Below are 15022 nucleotides of genomic sequence, written 5' to 3'. Positions count from 1 at the left end.
GCTAAATTTAGAAAGAACAAATTTGGAAAGGGCTAATTTGAGATTTGTTCAAGTCAAGCTTAAGTTGTGAGGTTTGGATCAACTTCAAACGACCATAACTTTTAGTACATGATGATTTAGGTGGCCCATAAGATATCAAATGAAAGCCCTTTGAATTATCTTTCCAACTTCATTTAGTTTGCTAAATTTAGTGTTTGGATGATCGAGATATGCTCGTTTGAAGTCAGCCTGTCCAGTTAAGGAAATTTACCTAAATTAATGAGGGGTATTTTGGTATTTTACTTACCCTATTAGCTTTAAACATTTTTAGTAATATTTTAGGGTTCTAAACTTATATGGGTCAGTTTTCACAAATCCTAACTACGCTTAGGGTTTTAGAAAAAAATTTAAAAAAAGGAAAATAGGAGAAAAGGAAGAACGATCAAGATTCTGGTGAAGCTTTGAGGAAATCCGCCAAGTATTTTATTCTTTCGATGTATGTAAGTACTCATAGTGTTGGGTTCGTTCACCAACATGCCAATCATATTATTTTATTCATAATTTCATTCTAGAGGTTGACTAATTTGAGTTCTTGACAAGTTTCTTGAAGTTTCGTTCTTAAATCGTTAATGATGAGTTTGATGAGTTCTTAAGATAAATGTTTTAAGTTTGAGGGTAGTTTCTGGGTAGATTCTCGTGTACTTGTATTGGGTAATTTAATCTAAGGTAAATTTTAGGAAATCAGTCGATTTTAGGCGAATTAGGGTCAGAAATAGAAGAAGAAAATTCTTTGGAAATTTCTGGGTAGAGGCTGTCTCACCGCGCCAGCAGTGCACTAGAAAAGAGGTCATAGAGTATAGGGGTTGGCGCCTCGTGCCACTAAGTGCACCAGGGTCTCCTTCCCCCGTTCTTTTTTTTTGTGTTTGTCCCTCGTGAGTTCCTTTTCTAACAACTATAAACTGTATCTAAACATTGAGAGATCCTTCCTATAATGAATCGTAAATCTTGAATTCATAATTCAAATCCAAGAGAAGATTAAGAGTCGAGTTTGAGATAGACTTTTGAGTTATTTTGAGAATTCTTTAAAAAACTTTTAAAACTTGTTTAAGAATTGAGTACTTGAGTATGAGGATAAGGAGAGTTGAGTTTCATGTTTCAAAATGAATATATGGGAACAAAGTAATCCCAATAGTAAACCTCTTAACATTTAAAATGAGAGGAAACTTCAATTTCCAAATGAGAAAATGAGGAGTTTCTGAGCAGTATCTCTTTTAAGAGAACCTGTAACACCTCGAAAATCAAACCTAGAACTTTTAGCAGAAAACCAGCAGAACCAGGTGAACCACTACAGGGTTCAGGGACCGTGAACCGAACTACAGTCTGTCGACTTATCCATGAACTCACACCAGCCCTGAAATGGTGGACCATGGAACCCTTCACGGGCTGTGGACCACCACACAAACCGTGGTGGTTTCCGTGAAGTCGAGCCAGAATAGCCCCTAACCTAGGTGAAGGACCACGAGGACCTTCACGGTCTGTGATCCTTCAAACAGTCCCTGAAGTGGACCATACAGTGAAGGCCCAAAACCAATAGCTATTGGACCAAGGACCACGACCATCTTGACGGTCCATAATCCCTTTGACGGTCCGTCAGAGGGGCTGTGGTCAGTTGCGTCAGATTTTTAAGTAGGGCCGTTTTGGTATTTTCCCCTATACGTTGGACCCTAAACTATGTCATTTCACAAAAATCAAGAGAAACTTAGAGTTAATTAAGAGAGAGAAGTCAAGCGGCCTTCTATGAAAATGCAGCAAGGTTTTCATCAGTTCCAGCCACAAAATCGAAATATTCCTCCGTGAATTTCATCACCATGTATGTGGAATTTCACTAGTGGGTTCCTTTCACCCATTAGGTCCGTGGAATTCTGTCAGATTCTTGAATCCTTCCATATTATCTAGACTTAGGGCTTCTAGAATTTCAGCAGATTATTATGAATTAGTTATTTAATGTTCCTAATCAGATTATCATGTAGTAGTATTGTGTTTGCCCAGATTCATACATAAACTGAGAACCCTTGTTATATAGTTCTTTTATTTCATGAATTACATTAACTAGGATAGATAAGCATATATACATGCCACAGTTTTTGAATGTTTCATTATCAGATATACATGTAGCATTTCAGTTAGCATGTCTGATTATTGAGCTATCAAGTTTACTTCAGTTATGTTATACATTTCATATATTGAGTTGGGAGTAGGTTTTCTACTTAGTTGGACTAGGGTCAGTCACCCTCAAGTCCTAGAACTACGTTCCCCCATAGGTTATTAGTCCCCTTTGTGGGCTTCAGTTTAGTGATCACGCCAGTCATGCATTTATACCTCTGGCAGGGTGTATTGGGTCTTCTTGATGGGGCATATACATCGGACTCCACATTTAGCTCTTGTGGTTTTACTTCGGTTATTAGTATCTCCCAAAGTTATATTATATTGCATTAACGAGGTTATCAGTTACAGCCTGGTATTTAATTTCAGCATGTTATAAACTTGGATTTGCATTCAGTTAGTTCACATTTAGTATTTCCTGTAAAGTATCATGCTTATCTTACATCATTGTTAAGTTATATGCTTTGTTTAGTTATGTATGTTGTTCAACTTTACTTTATCCTGCATGCTCAGTACCTTTCAAGACTGACGCATACTCTGCGCTACATTTTCTCGTGACATAGGTATAGGTCCTCAGCTTTCAGATCACACATAGATCAGTTCCCGATCTTCAGCTCAGTAGTATCAGTAGTGAGTCCTTATTCTTTGAGGATGACATACATGTTTCCTTTCTACATATCAGTTTTTAGTTTTAGTTTTGCTAGATTTAGCTGGGGCATGTACCAGCATTTCTAGTTAGTTAGAGGTTTTATTTTAGACATAGTTAGATTCAGTTTTAGCTTTGGAGTTTGATATTTCAGTTGTCATTAAACTCAAAGTTTATTTATTCGGATAGTAATGGATTTTCCTCATCATTTTAGTTTACATGGTGTTTTAAGATTCCGTACAGTACTTTCTTAATTCATTTATCTTTAAGTATGGTTATGATATGTCAGTAGGGTTAGCTTGGGGTCACTCGTGATTCTAGGTCTCGTGTTTACGTCCAGGGGGTAGCTTCGGGGTGTGACAAACTTGGTATCAGAGCTCTAGGTTTAAGAGTCCTAGGATGTCGAAAAGTCGCACTAAGTAGAGTATTTTTCAAGGGAGTGAAGTGCACCACATCTAATGAGAGGGAGGCTATGAAGTGTTTTAGAAAAACATCACTTTCTTGTTATTGTTATCGTGCGTAAGGTATGATCTAATTCCTTGTTTCTAACTCGACGTTATGCGCTTTCAGATCATGCCTCCTCGTAGATCTTACGGAAGGAAAGCTAATGCATGCAATGCTACCGTTGCTCCTCCAGTCCCAGATCAAGAAGTTTCAAATGCTAAGTTTCGGAATGCCATTGAACTTTTGGCTCAGAGTGTCACCAACCAGAACAACCAGCAGGTTCCAGTTCTTGCAAATGCTAGTGGTAGATCAGTAGCAGCCAAAGTTCTTGATTTTCTTAAGATGAATCCACCTGAGTTTTTAGGGTCACAGATTGGTGAGGATCCCCAAGACTTCATAGAGAAAGTCAAGAAGATCTTAGGAGTAATGCAAGTGACTTGAAATGATAGGGTGGAGTTAGCATCTTACCAGCTTAAGGATGTAGCTCACAACTTGATTACTCAATGGAAAGAAAATAGTGGTATGGATGCAATTCTTATCACTTAGGAATGTTTTAGTAAGACTTTTCTGGATAGATTCTTCCTAAGAGAGTTGAGAGAAGTAAGAGCTCAGGAGTTTATGAACTTGAGGCAGGGTTGCATGTCAGTCCAAGAGTACGAACTCAAGTTCACCAAACTCTCCAGGCATGCTCCTCACATGGTTGCCTATTCCAGGGCACAAATGAACAAGTTTCTATATGAGGTATCTGACTTAGTAAAAATAGAGTGTAGAATTACTATGTTGCTGGAAAATATGAGCATCTCTAGGCTCATGACTCATGCTCAGCAGGTTGAGGGATATAAGCTTAGGGAACATGCTAAGGATAATAAGAAGGCTAGGACAGGAAACTATGAGTATTCTCAACAGAAATTATGTGGTGGAAATCGCTCGCAGTTTCAGTAAAAGTCTTCAACCCAATACCTTTATCAGCTAATGTTCCATCTTCCAAGTTCCGACAAGATCAGAAAGGTAGGGCATCAAACTCTAAGTCTCAGGTGAGTGTTTCAGGCATGAGAACCTACCCAAATTGTCAAAAGTATGGTAAGAACCATCCGGGCGTGTGTCTTGCAGGAAAGGAAGTATGATTTGGGTGTGGTCAATTTAGTCACAGGTTGAGAGATTGTCCTTCTTCTAAACGCGGTCAAGGAGGAAATAATGGTAGGGCTCAGTCTACAGCTTCAGCAGCACCAGAAGGTCACCTGACTCAGCAGGGTAACTCATCTGGTATAGGTGGCGGTCAACGCCAAAACAGTTTGTATGCTCTTCAGGCTCACCAGGATCAGGAATATTCTCCTGATGTAGTCAATGGTACGTTACGAGTCTTTAACTTAGATGTTTAATCTTTGTTAGATCCAGGGGCTACTCTTTCCTTTGTAACTCCCTATATAGCAGTCAAATTCAATGTTAGTCCAGAAACTCTCTCAGAACCCTTCGTAGTCTCTACTTTAGTGGGTGACCTATTTATAGCTAGACAGGTATACAGAAATTTCCCTATCACAGTCTCTTAGAAAGTCAACTAAACAGATCTTGTAGAGTTAGAAATGGTAGATTTCCATATCATTCTAGGCATAGATTGGTTATATTCCTGTTATGTCTCAGTCGATTGAAGAACTAGAATCATTCGTTTTCAGTTTCTAGACGAACCAATCTTAGAATGGAAGGGCAGTAGCTTAGCGACTATGGGTTGATTCATTTCTTACCTTAAGGCCAGAAAGATGATCTCTAAGGTTTATCTCTATCATCTAGTTCGAGTTAAGGATTCAAACTCCGAAACCCCAACTCTTGTGTCAGTTCTAGTAGTTAATGAGTTCATAGAAGTGTTTCTAGAAGATCTTCTCGGAGTTCCTCTCGAAAGGGAAATCAACTTTGGAATGATCTCCTTCCAGATACCCAGCTTATATATATTCCTCCTTACAGATGGCTCCAGCTAAGCTTATGGAATTGAATGAGTAGTTGAAAGACCTTCTAGATAAGGGCTTCATCAGACCTAGTATTTCCCCATGAGGTGCACCAGTGTTGTTCGTGAAAAAGAAAGATGATTCTCTCAAAATTTGCATTGAATATAGGTAGTTAAACAAAGTCACAATCAAGAATAAGTATCCAATCCCCAGGATTGATGACTTGTTTGACAAACTTTAGGATGCTAGTTATTTCTCAAAGATAGACCTCAGATCTGGTTACCATAAGCTTAGAGTTAGATATAGTGACATTCCAAAAATAGCTTTCAAAACTTGGTATGGTCATTATGAATTCATAGTTTTGTAATTTGGACTAACCAATGCTCCTGCAGCTTTCATGAATTTGATGAATAGAGTGTTCAAGCATTATTTGGACTTGTTCATTTTTGTATTTATTGATGATATCCACATTTACTCTAGAAATGAGGAAAAACAGGTGACTCATTTGAGGGTTGTCATGTAAACTCTCAAAGATTGCCAGTTATTCGCTAAGATTAGCAAATGTGAGTTTTGGTTGCAATTTGTTTCTTTCCTATGGCATAATATGTATAGTGAAGGGATCCAAGTGGATTCTCAGAAAATAGAAGCAGTGAAACAATGGCCCAGATCTACCTCTCCTACAGATATCAGAAGTTTCTTAGGTTTTGCTGGTTATTACAGAAGGTTAATGGAAGGATTTTCATCCATAGCCTCTCCATTTACTAAGTTGACGTAGAAAAATTTTAACTTTCAGTGGTCAGATAATTGTGAGAAAAGTTTCGCAGAACTAAAAACTAGGTTGACTGCAACTCATATTTCGACTATACCAGAGGGTTCAGACGGTTATGTGATCTATTGTGATACATCTAGAGTCAGCCTAGGTTATGTGTATTTACAACGAGGTAAGGTTATAGCTTATGCTTCTAGACAACTTAAGGTGCATTAAAAGAATTATCCGACACATGAACTTAAGCTTGTAGTAGTAATGTTTGCACTTATGATTTGGAGACACTACTTGTAAGGTATTCACGTAGATGTGTTCACAGACCATAAAAGCCTTCAGTATGTGTTCACCCAGAAAGATTTGAATCTTCGCCAGAAGAGATGGCTTGAGTTCCTCAAATATTATGATATGAATGTGCTATACCATCTTGGTAAGGCCAATATAGTAGCAGATTCTCTTAGTAGACTATCATGGGTAGTGTAGCACATGTTGAGAAAGAAAGGAAAGAACTAGCAAAGGATGTTCACAGGGTTGCTCGCTTGGGAGTTAGGCTTATGAGCATATTATATAGTAGTGTAACAGTTTAGAATGGGTCAGAATCTTTATTGGTAGCGGGGGTTAAGGAAACGCAAGACAGTGATCCAATATTACTTCAACTAAAGGGTGCAAGTCTTCAGCAAAGAGTTGAGGTTTTCTCCGAATGGGGAGATAGTGTGCTACGCTATCTGGATCGATTATGTGTTCCTAAGGTGGGTGATCTTGACACAACAGATTCTTGCAAAAACCCATAACTCTAGGTATTCCATTCATCCAGGCGCCACAAAGATGTATCGTGACCTGCAGAAAGTCTTTTAGTTGAATGGTATGAAAAAGGATAGAGCGGATTTTGTGGCTAAGTGCCCTGATTGCTAGCAAGTGAAGGTAGAACATCAGAAACCAAGGGGTATGACTTAAGAGATCAACATTCCTACTTGGAAGTGGGAAGTGATCAACATGGACTTCATTAGAGGTTTACCTCGTATTCCCAGATAGCATGACTCCATTTGGGTAATAATATACAGAGTTACTAAGTATGCGCTCTTTTTGGCTGTTAAGACTACAGATTCGATGGAGGACTATGCAAAGCTTTACAGTAATGAGATAGTCAGGTTGCATGGGGTTCATTTGTCTATCATCTTAGATAGAGGTCCTCAGTTTACCACTCATTTGTGGAAGTCTTTTTCAGAAAGATCTTGGTACTAAGTTTAATCTTAGCACATCATTTTATTCACAGAGAGATTATCAGGCAAAGCGTACCATTCAGACCTTAAATGACATATTGAGAGCTTGCCTGATTGATTTCAAGGGTAGTTGGGATGATCACCTTTCTCTTATAGAGTTTGCCTACAATAATAGTTACAATTCCAGCATTCAGATGGCCCCTTATGAGGGATCTTATGGGCGTAGATGCAGATCTTCAGTCGATTGGTTCAAAATAGTTGAAGCAGCTTTGATAGGACCAGATTTGGTTTATGATGCCATGGAAAAAGTTTCGTTCATAAGAGCTAGACTTAAGACAGCTCAGAGTTGCCAGAAATCCTATAAAAATGTAGGGAGAATGGACTTGGAATTCAAAATTGATGATTGGGTTTTCCTGAAAGTGTCATCTATGAAGGGGGTGATGAGATTTGGCAAGAAATGGAAGCTCAGTCCTCGATATTTAGTCCCTTACAAGATTTACAAAGAGTTGGTGAAGTGGCTTATGAGTTAGAGTTGTCAGCAGAACTAGCAGCAGTGCATCCGGTTTTTCACATTTCGTTGTTGAAGAAGTGTTTGGGAGATCCAACATCTATAGTACCATTGGAAAGTGTGGCTGTGAAGGATAGTCTCACTTATGAGGATGTGCCAGTTGAGATTCTTGATCGTCAGGTTCGATGGTTGAGAAACAAAGAAGTCACTTCAGTTAAGGTTTTGTGGAGGAGTTAGTCCGTAGAGGGAGCTACTTGGGAAGCAGAAGCAACCATGAAGGCCAAGTATCCTTATCTATTTCCTTCCGAATCTATTCCATCTTGAGGTAATAGTTCATCTTTAGTTTTTCACTCATTCATGTATAGTTTCAGTCTTAGTATCATGTTCCTTCAGTTTGTACATGCATTTTCAGCATATTTGCATGTTCTTGGAACTTAGTTCAGTCAGAAATAATTTTCTAGTACTTATTGATAAGGTTTGCAGCCTTTTCCCTCCTTATTCAGCTAGTTTAGACTTTATTTGAAGACTAATGTTCCCAAAGGGGAAATTTGTAACACCTCGGAAATCAAACTTAGAACTTTTAGTAGAAAACCAGCAAAACCAGGTGAACCACGAAAGGTTCACGAACCATGAACCGGACCGTGGTCCGTTGACCTGTCCATGGACTCACACCAGCCCAGAAGTGGTGGACCACGGGACTCTTCATCGGCCATGGACCACCACACGAACCGTAGTGGCTTCCGTGAAGTCGATCCAGAATATCCCCTAACCCAGGTGAAGGAGCACGAGGACCTTCATGGTTTATGATTCTTCACATGGTCCTGGAAGTGGACCGTACAGGGAAGGCCTAGAACTAACAGCTACTAGACCAAGGACCACAATTTGCTTGATAGTCTGTGATCCCTTTGACAGTCCATCAAAGGGGTCGTGCTCAGCTACGTTAGATTTTTAAGTAACGTCGGTTTGGCCGTTTCCCCTATACGTTAGACCCCAAAACTGCGTCGCTTAACACCTAAATTACGTAGTTTTGATCAGTTTTATCCTAGAAAATTAATTAAAACTTACCCTAATCTATCTTTCACTAAAATAAATAGAAACATAGAGCAAATTAGTGAGAAAAGTCCAGCATCCCTCCAAGAAAATGCAGCAAGGTTTTCATCAGTTCGAGCCCCGAAATTGAAAGATACCTCTGTGAATTTGGTAACCAGGTATATGGGATTTCACTAGCACGTTCCTTTCACCCATTAGGTCCCTAGAATTCAGTCAGATTCATTATTTCCTCCATATTATCTAGACCTAGGGTTTCTAGAATTTCAGCAAATTATTATGAATTAGTTATTTTAATGTTCCTATTCAGATTATCATGTTATAGTATTGTTATTGCCCTGATTCATGCATAAACTCAGAACCCTAGTTATGTAGTTCTTTTAGTTCATGAATTACATTAGTTAGGACAGATATACATGCCTCAGTTTTCAAACGTTTCATTATCAAATATAGATGTTGCATTATTAGTTAGTATGTCAGAGTATTGAGCTATCCATTTTAATTAAGTTATGTTTTACATTTCATATATTATGTTAGGAGTAGGCTTCATACCGAGTTGGACTAGGGTCAGTCACCCTCAAGTCCCAGAACTACGTGCCCCTATAGATTATAAGTACCCTCTGTGGGCATCAGTTTAGTGATCACGACAGTCATGCCTCTATACCTCTAGCAGGGTATATTAGGTCCTCTAGATAGGGCGTATACACCGGACTCCACATTTAGCTCATGTGGTTTTACGTAGGTTATTAGTAGCTCCCACAATCAGATTCTATTGCAATGACCAGGTTATCAATTACCATTCATTATTCAGTTTCAGCATGTTATAAACTTGGTCATTGCATTCAGTTCGTTCATGTTCAGTATTTCCAGTATAGTATCATGCTTATCTTACATCATTGCTCAGTTATATGCTTTGTTCAGATATGTATGTCGTTTAACTTTACCGTGCATGCTCAGTACCTTTCAAGTATTGATGCATACTCTGCGCTATATTTTCTCATTATGTAGGTTCAGGTTCTCAACTTTTAGATCACGCATAGATCGGTTCCCGATCTTCAGCTCTTCAGTATTAGTGGTGAGTCCTCATTTTTCGAGGACGAAAAACATGCTTCCTTTCTACATTTAAGTCCTTAGTTTCAGTATTGCTAGATTTAGTTGGGGCATGTCCCAACATTTCTAGTCAGTTAGAGGCTTTATTTTAGGCATAGTTAGATTCAATTTTAGCTTTGGAGGTTGATAATTTAGTTGTCATTAAACTCACAGTTTATTTATTCAGATAGTATTTTAAGCTTTTGCCCAGTACTTTCTTAATTCAGTTATCTTTCAGTATGCATATGATATGCCAACAAGGTTAGGATAGGGTCACTCGTGATCCTAGGTCCTGTGTTTACGTCCAGGGGGAAGCCTCGGGGCGTGATAGAACCTTTTGAGTAATAATCTCATTATTTGAGGATGAGGAGACGTTTTTAAACATATTAGCTGAGTAATATTATCGAGAATAGTATTGAGCACCGATATGGGGACAAGTTCAAACAACTCAAAGTCCTCATAAACCATGTAGCCAACATGGGTAGAAAGGGTCATACTTTTTAGAAGATATCATAGTGATTTTTAAGCATAGCTTAGCTTATCCACTTAGTTGAGGATTTCTTATACTCCGGCAAGGTATAAGACAGTTTCTTGCAGCGTGGGTGAGATTTTGCATCATCACATAGCTCATAGTGATGGTTGTCGGTTAGAGAATCTCCCAAATAAGAGTATTTATTGTATTTCTAAATAAATTGAGATATCTATTATTTTAAATGCTTTATATAAACTGCATCTTTATTGTTGTTTTTATACTGTATTGAGTTGAGTATCCATGAGTTGAGGTTGAGTTGAGTGGAGATGAGGTGAGTATGTTTCATTCTTTCCAAGTTCATGTTTTTATGTTATGTTTAGCGTTCCCCTTACATGCTCGTACATTCTATGTACTGATGTCATTTGGCCTGCATCATTTCACTATGCAGATATAGGAGATCAGGGTCATCAACAAGCGCTTCGTTGATACCATAACAGTTCGAGTTAGCTTTGGTGAGCCCTCTTGCTTCTGGAGGGTTCCATTTACTTTTCAGTTTTTGTTAGATTGTCGTGGGTCTTGTCCTGACTTTTATCTTTGTCATTTAGAGGCTTCATAGATAAACATAAGTAGTTCAGGAGTCTTTTCATTTCTATTGTTAATGTTCAAGACTTGAGTTGCCTCTTTTGACCAGTAAATGTTTTATTTAGAATATTCTGAGTATTTATTTGAGGCAGTTGAGTTACATCTTTGCTTTAGAGGTTCATTTATTGTCGAGCAAATCTTCCGCTGAGAGTTGAGCAAGGCCAAGGGTTTGCTTGGGCCCAACAATGGTTCTCGAGTACCGGCCAAGTCCAGGGTGTATGTTCAGGGCGTGAAACTAATAACAATCATCTTGTAGGCACTCTCATTTGTAGTTAGTTGTCTTGTAGGACAACTTCATATATTTCCTTGATGTTATTCCAACGTCTGCTCGTTAGGGCGGACCAGAATCTTGTCAATAAACTCACTGCAAAATATTTGATTGTATATAGCAAGGTTCATTAGTGCCTCAAATTGACTGATATATGGAGTTTCATCACGAAGAAGTTCACCATCTACCTCTTGAGATCGAAGTAGATCTTTATTTATGTCAAGTGATCTCATTATCACTGGAATACTCAATGAATCTGATTTATCCACATAAAATCGCATAAAAACTTTTATGTGTATGCTGATTGATGGACATCATTTGTCAAATTCACAATCTGTAGGTTAAGAAAAAATTGTCTTTCTGGAATCTTTTCATTTCGTATTCCCTTCTAAAACACTTAACAACTTTTGAAAGCTCTTTAAGAGTCCTAATAATGTTTAAGTCATCAACATACATGGTTATTATAAAAAATTGAGATCCTGGCCTTTTCATAAAAATGCAAGGACAATTAGGGTCATTTTTTGTACCATTTCTTCCTTGATTATTTCAATCACTACATTAAAAATTATCTTTAGCGGCAATTAATTGCAATTGCCGCTAAATATGTATTTTAGCGGCAATTAGAACTCTTTTTATATGTCCCTAAAGGCTTTAGCGGTATTGGATCTAATGGCACTTAACTAATGCCGGTAAAAGCTTTAGCATTCTTTATTAATGTGTCTATTTATTGCCGCTAAAAGTTATTTTTTTTGTAGTGAATCCATATAAGGATTCTTGAATCTTTATAGAAAAAGTTTATTTCAAGTTTTATATGTTTTAGACACCTTGATTGCTTCATGGATTTTCATAAAACCTTCAATATTATCTAGCTAGACATGGTAATTATTCATTATATACATTCAAATTTTGTATATTGCCAAATTAAAACAAATCTCATTGTATCCACCATAGGAGAAAATGTCTCCAATAATGTCACAATTTTTGCAACAAACCTTTATGCCCCAAGGCACAAGTCGTACTTGATATCTTATGGTTACACCATCTCATAATTATTAATTTGTGCCCCCACTGACATTATACCCTGACTTATGGACTATCACTTTAAAACATCACTTTTCTAAGTGAAACAAAATATACTTGGATTATGCATTTTACTTAGCCAATCATTTATCTGTCCACACTGTATGACATATTTGAATTCAAAATCCTTGTCACAATGGTTCGTGATGTGCATAGGTTGGCCCGGCTAGGTGTTCAACTAGTGGATTCCACGTAATGGACGTGAAGTCTAAGCAGGACCTTGACCCTATATTAGTAGAGTTGAAAGAGTCGGTACTCAAGAAGTTCATTGAGGCTTTCTCCCAAGGGGGAGATGGGATGCTTAAGTAGGTCGATTATGTGTTCCGGATGTTAATGGCGTGAGAGAGAAGATTCTAGAAGAGGCTCTTGGTTCTGGGTATTCTATTCATCCGGGAGCCACCAAGGTGTATCGTGATCTACGGGAAGTCTATTGGTGGAATGGCATGAAGAAGGATATAGCGGGTTTTGTGGCAAAGTGTCTGAATTGTCAACAAGTTAAACCCGAACACCAAAGACCTAGAGGTATGTCACAACATATAGATATTCCTACTTGGAAGTGGGAGGATGTGAATACTGATTTTATTGTGGTTTTGCCTCGTACTCGAAGGCAACATGATTCTAGTTGGGTCATTGTTGATAGAATGAAAAAATCCACCCACTTTATTCCCATCAGGGTCTCATTTTCGGCAGAAGACTATGCCAAATTGTACATCAAAGAGATAGTGAAGTTGCATGGGATTCCTTTATCTATTATTTCCGATCGGGGTACTCAATTTACTTCACACTTTTGGAAGGCATTCCAAAAAGGACTTGGCACCAAGGTTAAGCTTAGTACCGCTTTCAACCCTCAAACCGATGGTCAAGCGGAACGTACCATCCAAACATTAGAGGATATGTTGAGGGCATATGTTATAGACTACAAAGGTAATTGGGATGACCATCTTCCATTAATAGATTTTGCCTACAACAATAGTTACCACTCAAGTATTGCCATGGCTCATTTGAAGCATTGTATGGTAAGAGATGTAGATCTCCGGTTGGTTGGTTTGAAGTAGGTGAAATCGCTCTAATCGGTCCCGAACTAGTTTATGAGGCCATTGAGAAAGTTTGACTCATTAAATAAAGGTTGAGAATGGCCCAAAGTCAGCAAAAGTCCTATGCCGATGTTAGAAAGAGGGATCTAGAATTCGAAGTTGATAATTGGGTCTATTTAAAAATCTCACCTATGAAGGGTGTGATGAGGTTTGGCAAGAAAGGGAAACTTAGTCCCCAGTATATAGGCCCATATCCAATCTTGAAACGTGTTGGGAAAGTTTCCTATGAGTTAGACTTGCCAAATGAGTTGGCTCCGGTTCATCTGGTATTTTATGTTTCTATGATTAAGAAGTGTATTGGTGATCTGGTATCCATCATTCCTTTAGAAGGTTTGGGATTTGATGAAAGTCTTTCTCATGAAGAGATTTCGGTAGAGATTTTAGACAGTCAAGTCAAGAGATTGAGAAATAAGGAAGTAGCTTCGAAAGTTCTTATGGAGGAATCATTAGTTGAGGGTGCTACATGGGAGGCAAAGGCCGATATGAAGTCCCGTTATCCTCATATTTTTCCTTCTACCCCTATTCAAGCTTGAGGTAAGTAGTTCCTCTTGAGTTCCTAGTTTTTGGAGTCATGTGTGCTATATGTGTTCTTAATGATTTCCTTATGATTATGCATGCTCTTGAGAAAATTTGTGTTAAATGATGAATGAGTTGTTTACATGATTTATATGTTCCTAATGTTGTTGTGCATTTGAGTATGATGTTGCATATTTGACTTCATGAGATGAATTGATGAACATGCTAATTATGTTTTGTGAGATGGCATATTGGCTCCATAATGTTGTGTTGAGCATGCTTATATTGGAGAAGGTAGTTCCTCCTATGAACATGAGAAATGTTGAATTTCATGAATATTGGGTTGATAGATGTAGTTCCTACTTCCCTTTTGTTGCATTGATTATGTTGAGATGGAGTTGAAGTTTCCTCCTTTATGTGGTGCATTATTATGATATTTCATGCATATTGGGCTGCTAGTCTTGAGTCTTTAGTTCAGTAAGGTGTCTAGATCGTCTTTTGAAGATGAATGTTCCCAAGGGGGAGATAATGTAACACCCGTAAAATTAAGGTGAAGCTAGAGCCTAATGTTTGAGTCTTAAAATTTTATGCATGATTTAGAGTTGTAAAATAGCCCCAAATTTTGACAAACTATAAGTTCAAGTGAGGGTTTAAGGAAGGTGAAAGGCATCATTGCCCTTACAAGCACTCTTAAACTTTGCCTTAGCTGTGTGGGAAAAAGGCATTATTCAAGTGAAGCTTCAAGGCACGTGAAAGCATTCACTGTCATTAGAAGCCCTCGTGAACCATGCCTTATCTGTATAGGCAAAGAGGCAAGTTCACTTGAGGGTTCAAGGAGCGTGAAGTACTTCACTACACTTGAAAGGCCTCATGAACTTTGGTTTAGCCATTTTTAGGGAAGGAGGCAGTTCACTTGAGGGTTCAAAGAGTGTGGAAGACTCCACTGCCCTTGGAGGCCCCTCGTGAACAAATGCCTTAGCTATTTTATGGCATAGAGGCAGTTCAAGGGAGGGTCAACGAGGCATAGGATTTAGTGTTTAGGATTTAGGGTTAGGGTTTAGTGTTTTGAGTTTAGGATTTAGGGTTCAGGGTTTATGGTTTAGAATTTAGGATTAAGGGTTTAGGGTTTAGGGTTTATAGTTTGGATTTAGGTT

This window comes from Solanum stenotomum, chromosome 2 (genome assembly GCF_019186545.1).
Source record: "Solanum stenotomum isolate F172 chromosome 2, ASM1918654v1, whole genome shotgun sequence".
In the NCBI taxonomy this organism is placed as follows: domain Eukaryota; kingdom Viridiplantae; phylum Streptophyta; class Magnoliopsida; order Solanales; family Solanaceae; genus Solanum; species Solanum stenotomum.
The sequence above is the reverse complement of the archived record's forward strand: the minus strand, read 5'-3'. Positions refer to the sequence as shown.